Below are 7,663 nucleotides of genomic sequence, written 5' to 3'. Positions count from 1 at the left end.
TAAGGAATCTCCACACTGTTCTCCATAGTGGCTGTACTAGTTTGCATTCCCACCAACAGTGTAAGAGGGTTCCCTTTTCTCCACACCCTTTCCAGCATTTATTATTTGTAGACTTTTGGATCGCAGCCATTCTGACTGGTGTGAAATGGTACCTCATAGTGGTTTTGATTTGCATTTCTCTGATAATGAGTGATGTTGAGCATCTTTTCATGTGTTTGTTAGCCATCTGTATGTCTTCTTTGGAGAAATGTCTATTTAGTTCTTTGGCCCATTTTTTGATTGGGTCATTTATTTTTTTGGAGTTGAGCTGTAGGAGTTGCTTGTATATTTTTGAGATTAGTTGTTTGTCAGTTGCTTCATCTGCTATTAATCCACGCACATATGGACACCTTATCTTTCACAAAGGAGGCAAGAATATACAATGGATTAAAGACAATCTCTTTAACAAGTGGTGCTGGGAAATCTGGTCAACCACTTGTAAAAGAATGAAACTAGAACACTTTCTAACACCATACACAAAAATAAACTCAAAATGGATTAAAGATCTAAACGTAAGACCAGAAACTATAAAACTCCTAGAGGAGAACATAGGCAAAACACTCTCTGACATACATCACAGCAGGATCCTCTGTGACCCACCTCCCAGAATATTGGAAATAAAAGTGAAAATAAACAAATGGGACCTAATAAACCTTAAAAGCTTCGGCACATCAAAGGAAAGTATTAGCAAGGTGAAAAGACAGCCTTCAGAATGGGAGAAAATAATAGCAAATGAAGCAACTGACAAAATTTTATTTTCAATTGGAGGATAATTGCTTTACAATATTGTGATGTACAACAATACATCAACATGAGTCCATCATAGGTATACATATGTCTCCGCCTTCTCGAACCTCCCTCCCACCTCCCTCCCCATTCCATCCTTCTAGGCTGTCACAGAGCCCTGGCTTTGGGTTCCCTGTGTCATACAGCAAATTCCCACTGGCTATCCTCTTTACATACGGTCATGTATATATTTTAATACTACTCTCTCAAGTCATCCCACCCTCTTCCTTCCCCACGGTGACCATAAGTCTGTTCTCTATGTTTGTGTCTCCTTTGCTGTCTTGTAGAAGTAGGATCATCAATATTATCTTTCTAGCTACCATATACATGTGTTTTATATGATATTTGTCTTTCTTATTCACTTCACTCTGCTCTAGGTTCATCTGCTTCATTAGAACTGATTCAAATATATTGCTTTCTATAGCTAAGTAATATTCCACTGTCTCTATGTACTACAATTTCTTCATCCATTCATCTGTTGATGGACATCTAGCTTGCTTGCATGTCCTAGCTATTATACATAGTGTTACAATGAACATTAGGGTACATGTGACTTTTTCAATTATGATTTCCTGAGGGTGTACAACCAGTAGTGAGATTGCTGGGTCATATGATAGTTTTCATTTTTATTCCTAGTTTTTTAAGGAGTTTCCATATTGGAGAAGTTGAAGGAGTGATGGATCTGACCCAACACTCATGGGTAGCTGTGAGCACAGGTTCTGGCACACAGCAGGGGCTGGGAAACGTTTGGGAAATAAAATAACTTGAACTAATATTTATTGATCATCCAAGTGGAGAATGGTCCTTCCTGGGAGAAAAGCTGAGTAAAGCTACCAGGCTGTGGTTCAAATGGAGTTTGGTTACTTATCATTGTTTCTCTACTGGCCACATCATGCTTGGCACATGGTGGGTGCTCAGCAAATATCTGTGAGCCAAATGAGAGAAGAGCTGCTGCTGCTGCTGCTAAGTCACTTCAGTCGTGTTCGACTCTGTGCGACCCCATAGACAGTAGCCCATTAGGCTCCTCTCCACAGTTAAAGAAAAAGCTCTATATGAGAGTAGAGGGAGGGGAGGTCACCTCCACCAAGTGCCTACAAACCAACGTCCTTACACGCATTGTGTCTCTCATCTGTATAATTCAGCCCCGTTTACAAAAGAGAGAATGAGGCCAAAGAGGCCAAGCCACATGTCCTAGTCACAGTGCCCCCTCCAGGCAAGATTGCAAGCTGCAGCTTCACTGTGACCTTGATTTCCCGCATTCCATCTCCAGGCTTAGTATTGACCCCATTCCGTGACTCTAGTCCCATTTCCTTATCTCTGGTCACACAGATGCAATAAGAAAGAATCTTTTCCTCAAGTCCTGGCTCCACTTCTTAGCTGAACATCTGTCCCTCTGCTGTCCTTTAGTGATATGTGCCGTGTCAGGGAAATTCCCTCAAATCCTGGGTCTTCTTGCTGTCCCAGGGGGTACAGCTTAGTGGAAAGCATTGGTTGAAACTTCAGTTCAGACTGGCATCTGCCCATGCCATCTAGCTGCCCTGGTCCTCTCCTGACCTTTCCTTCCAGCCACTCTCTCTCTGGGGGCTGGAAGGGTGTTCTCAGTTGCTGTCAAGCCCCTTCACAATTTGGCTCCAGAGATCTCTCTGCCTCCTCTAACCCAATTCTGAGCATCTCTCCATGGTTTTGCTCAGGATGGTTCCTGAGCCTGGGATTCCCTCCCTGACACCATGTACCCAAGGACTCTTGTTCATCCTTTTAAGTTCAGTTTAAATGGCACTTCCTCACCCCCCTGCCTACATAATAAAGTCCCAAGGGCACCATGCTGTCCTTCATTCATTTTTTGCTTAAATGCATATTTATTGAATATTTACTATGTGCAGAAAGCTTCTGAGTTTTGGCAAAACAACATGAAACCAGCGAGACACAAACCCTGCCCTCAGGAATTCCCACTCTCATGGGAGACTCTGATCCATAACCAGGCAACAACACCACCTTATGATAGGGGACTCCAGGGGAAGCTAGGTGACAGAAAGGCACCTTATCTGGTCAGCTTTGGTGCTATCATGGAAGGCTTCCTGTAAGAGGTGACATGTAATCTGAGACCAGTTGATTGAGGCAGAGGGGAATGAAGGGTGAGGTATGCCTGGGTTCCTGGGGTGAGAGAGAATCTGGCAAATTCAAAACTGAATTTCATTTTAGACTAGAGATATGAAGTGAGAGTGCTACATTGAATGAGGGGGAGGGAGTTGAGATTGGGAACTGGGGAAGCTAACAAGGACCAGACTGCACAGAACCCTGTAGAATGCAGAGAAGCATCTGGGCACCAGGGAGCCATGGCTGGTTCTAAGCAGAGGAAGGATGTTATCTGGTTAGTTTAGCAGGATTCCTCTACTTTTGTTTAGAAGTGAATGTAGAGATAAGGCCTGAAACAGAGAACTATATCATGAAGGATACTATTGCGGGTTAAAATGCTGTTGTTCAGTCACTAGATTGTGTCTGACTCTTTGTGACCCCATGGACTGCAGTACACCAGGCCTCCTTGTCCTTCACCATCTCCCAGAGTTTGCTCAAACTCATGTCCATTGCATCAGTGATGTCATTCAACCATCTCATCCTCTGTTGCCCCCTTCTCCTTCTGCCTTCATGCTTTCCCAACATCAGGGTCTTTTCCAAGGAGTCAGCTCTTCACTTCAGGTGGCCAAAGTATTGGAGCTTCAGCCTCAGCATCTGTCTTTCCAATGAATATACAGGGTTGATTTTCTTTAGGATTGAGTGACTTAGAAACTCATGCCCACTTGGCACCTGGAATGTGACCTCACTTGGAAATAGAGCCTCTGAAGATGTAATTATTTAAGGACCTCAAAATGAAATCATCCTCAGTTTTGTGTGGACTCTAATGACTTTTGTCCTCATAAAAGAGGAGACTTGCAGAGACACAAGGAGAAGTCCAGGTGAAGACATAGGCAGAGATTGCATTGATGCAGTTGAGTGTTGCCAGCGGCCACTAGGAGGGAGGCATGGAACATATTCTCCTTCAGAGCTTCCAGAAGAAGCATCTCTGACAAAACCTCAATTTTGGACTTCTGGCCTCTAGAACTGGAAGACAACAAATTTCTGGGGCTTCCCCGGTAGCTCAGTGGTAAAGAATAAATCTGCCAATGCAGGAGACACAGAAGACTCAGGTTCGATCCCAGGGTCAGGAAGCCCTCCTGGAGTAGGAAATGGCAACCCACTCCAGTATTGTTGCCTGGAGAACCCAAAGGACAGAGGAGCCTGGTAGGCTACAGTCCATGGGGTCACAGAGAGTCAGACATGACTGAGCACATGTGTGCACACCTTTAAGCTACCGAGTTTGTGATCATTCATTTTATCAGCCCTAGGACACTAATACATGGGTTGATGCTGTCCTCCAGGTTCTATGTGCTTTCACCAACCAGGCTGCGGTCTTGGAAATGAGAATGTGGAAAATGGGAAGAGAGCAAACACTGAGCTGCATTTTAGCCCAACAACCTGGAAGCCCGGTTGTTCATGGCTGTCAGGGCCTGACACTGTCTGTTTCTTCCCTCTCCAGTCCTTCAGTTTCAAGGGCCTAGGTCCAGAGCAAGTTCATGCTTTAGAGATTCCATTCTTGACCTAGCCCCTCTCCTTCCCACAGAGGTCAGACATTAGTCTCTCTGTTGGCACACTCCCTGTAGCTGGGAGCCAGAATTTCCCCACCAAAGTCCATGCAAGTATGGTCTTGGAGCTTTGTGCTGTCATCTGGGATGGCCCAGCGGTGCCTTATGTGGGGTGTGGATGGTCTTGGCCTTTTGAGCTGCAAGATCCACACTGGACCCTCCCAAGAAGGGAAGGAGCCCCTGGGTTGAGAGATTAGGGGAGGGGCACCTACTTCTTTTCTATTCCTTCCCTGGTCTAGTTGGGGGAGTCTTGTCACATCTATCTCTCAACCTAATCATCCCCTTTTGGTGCCACAGAATAGCCCAGCTCCTAGTGAAGAGGAAAAGTTAAAATTGTACATAACCTCCTGTTTGTTCTGCCTCTGTAACTCAGCTTGCTCCTTGCAAAGTAGTCTCAGAAAGTGGGGACTTACAGTACTACAAACTGGAGCTTATCTCACTCACCCTTTTCTTGCTCTTTGAAATTGCCCAGGCCCTGCAAGCCTGCTTAATCATGCCTGTTTGTGTAAAGGTCAGGCATGCCCCTCCCCATCTTGACTGCTGTTTCCACGTGTGTGAAACCCTTTAGTTTAAACCAGCCTGTTAGCAGCTAGTGTTTCTCACCCTAGTCTGTCTACAAAAACTCTGTAACCCCTTTGTTAGGGGCTCAGAGCTTGGAGTGTTAACTCCTCTGGGCCCGCCGGCTTAAAAACCTGAGTTCTCCAACTCTCCAAGTGCGGTGCTTGGTTTCTTGATTACTGGTTTCTGCAACACCAGCAGAGTACACAGGGCTGTCAGGGAAGGTTGCAGACTGATTGTACCTCTGTGGGTTGATCCCAGGGGAGCCTGATGTGTCCCGAAGTGCCCCCAAGGCTCCGACCTGACTCTGGGCCCTGAGGGAGCCCCTCCTGCATCCTGCACCAGGCTCCCCTGGGATGCCTTCAGAACATGTCTCTGGAGAAGAAAGGGATAAAGTGAGGGAGCAGCCTTCTGCCCCATCCACTTCCTTCTGAGCTCCCTGTGTGAGTGAGGGGGCCCAAGGCCTCCTCTGCTACCTCTTTAGAGCGTCTGGTGGCTGCCAATAAAGTGGAGTGGGCACCCCTGGATGCCTTCCTGGACGAGGTGATGTATGCCCCAGACAGGGGGTGGGTAACAGGAGTGTTCCCTGTGGATCTTAGTATCAGGAACCCAGCTGAACAAATTTCAGGGCAAGACGTGCCTGAGGAAAGGCTCCTTACTCCTGAATCCTCCACTGGGAACTCATGAGAAAAAGGGAAAGTGTTATTCACTCAGTTTGTCTGACTCTTTGCAACAGCATAGAGTATAGCCAGCCAGGCTCCTCTGTCCATGGGATTCGCCAGACAAGAATACTGGAGTGGGTTGCCATTTCCTTCTCTGGGGGTCTTCCCAAATCAGGGGTTGACCCCGGGTCTCCTGCATTGCAGGCAGATTCTTTACAATCTGAGCCATTAGGGACACTATGGCTGTCGCACAGATGTCAGAGTTCAAGGTGCCTATTGGTAACACAGGCATTAGTCATCTTCTTAGCAGCATCAAGCTGTGAGACTGTGAGTCTGAGTGCACTGCTGGGTGTGCAGACTATGTCTCTGCAGGGGCAGGTCCATTCTCGAGTGTGCGGTCTCTGCATCTCTAGAAGTGCACAGATCTTTGTATGACCCAGGTGCAGTCAGACTGCCGCATGCATATTTGCTTGCAGAAGAAAAAGCCTAAGGTACTGAGTGTTGAGGGGAGACATGAGTGGTGGAAGGCAGTCATGTGGAGGTGTGGGGACACCTGTGTGTAGTGTGTGTGAGACAGGGGCACACGGACCAGCTCTGTAAGGACAGGAAGGTGCCCACATTTCAGGAGAGCTGTCCTAAGGGGCCTCACCTTCTGTCTCACTCATGCCTAGGTGGAGGCTCACAGGCTGCCCAGAGCAAGAGGAGGGCCGCTGAACCAGAAAAGGTGCGTTCTCTCTCTTGGCTCAGGGCTGGCCTCAGGGCACTCTGAGGCTCTCTCTCTCCCTTTCTGGGGACCAGCTGGGCTGTGAGGAGGTAGTGCAGACGTACAAGTGAGCTGAAGGAGGATCATTTTACTTTATAAAAAAATGGAGGTGAAATTCACATACCAAAAATTAACCATTTTAAAGTGTACATTTCAGTGCCATTTAGTACATTCACACTGTGCAACCATTATTTGTGTCTAGTTATAAAATATTGTCATTACCCCAAAGGAAACCTTGTTCTCTTCTCTTTAGCTGTCATGCCCCATCCGCCCTGCTCCTGACCCCTGGCAACCTTTAATCTGCGTTTTGTTCCTACAGGTTTGCTGGTCACATATTTTGCAAAGTTGAGCTTGGCTTTTTCCACATAGTATGTTTACAAGTTTCATCCAAGTTGTAGCAGGTATCAGTACTGCAATTTTTTTTTTCTTTTTTGCTGCAAAAAAGAAAACTATATTTAAGTATGCAGTTTGTTAGGGTTAAATCTATTCATATTGTGTTGTGGCAGAATTCCAGATGTTTTTTCATCTTGCAAAACTAAAACTCTAAACCTGTTAAACAAAAACTCCCCATTTCCTCTCCCCGCAGCCCTTGGAAACTGCAATTCTACATTGTATTTCTCTGAATTTGACTACTTTAGAGACCTCATACGGTGGAATCATACAGGACTTCTTTTGGGGAGAATTGGCTGATTCCACTTAGCATAATATTGCTGAGGTTCATTCATGTTGTAGCATATCATGACACTTTCTTCCTTTTAAAGCTGAATAATATTTCATTAGAGGGATAGACCACATTTTGCTTACCATTCATCCAAGGATGAACATTTGGGTTGCTTCTGCCTCATGGCTATTGTGACCAGTGCTGCTACGAACAGTTCAGTTTAGTTCAGTTCAGTCACTCAGTCGTGTCCGACTCTTTGTGATCTCATGAATCGCAGCACGCCAGGCCTCCCTGTCCATCATCAACTCCCGGAGTTTACCCAAACTCATGTCCATCGAGTCGGTGATCATCCAGCCATCTCATCCTCTGTCATCCCCTTCTCCTCCTGCCCCCAATCCCTCCTAGCATCAGAGTCTTTCCCAATGAGTCAACTCTTCGCATGAGGTGGCCAACCTAGACAGCATATTAAAAAGCAGAGACATTACTTTGCCAACAAAGGTCTATCTAGTCAAGGCTA

The sequence above is a fragment of the Bison bison genome, unplaced genomic scaffold (assembly GCF_000754665.1).
Source record: "Bison bison bison isolate TAMUID 2011002044 unplaced genomic scaffold, Bison_UMD1.0 scf7180017864221, whole genome shotgun sequence".
In the NCBI taxonomy this organism is placed as follows: domain Eukaryota; kingdom Metazoa; phylum Chordata; class Mammalia; order Artiodactyla; family Bovidae; genus Bison; species Bison bison.
The sequence above is the reverse complement of the archived record's forward strand: the minus strand, read 5'-3'. Positions refer to the sequence as shown.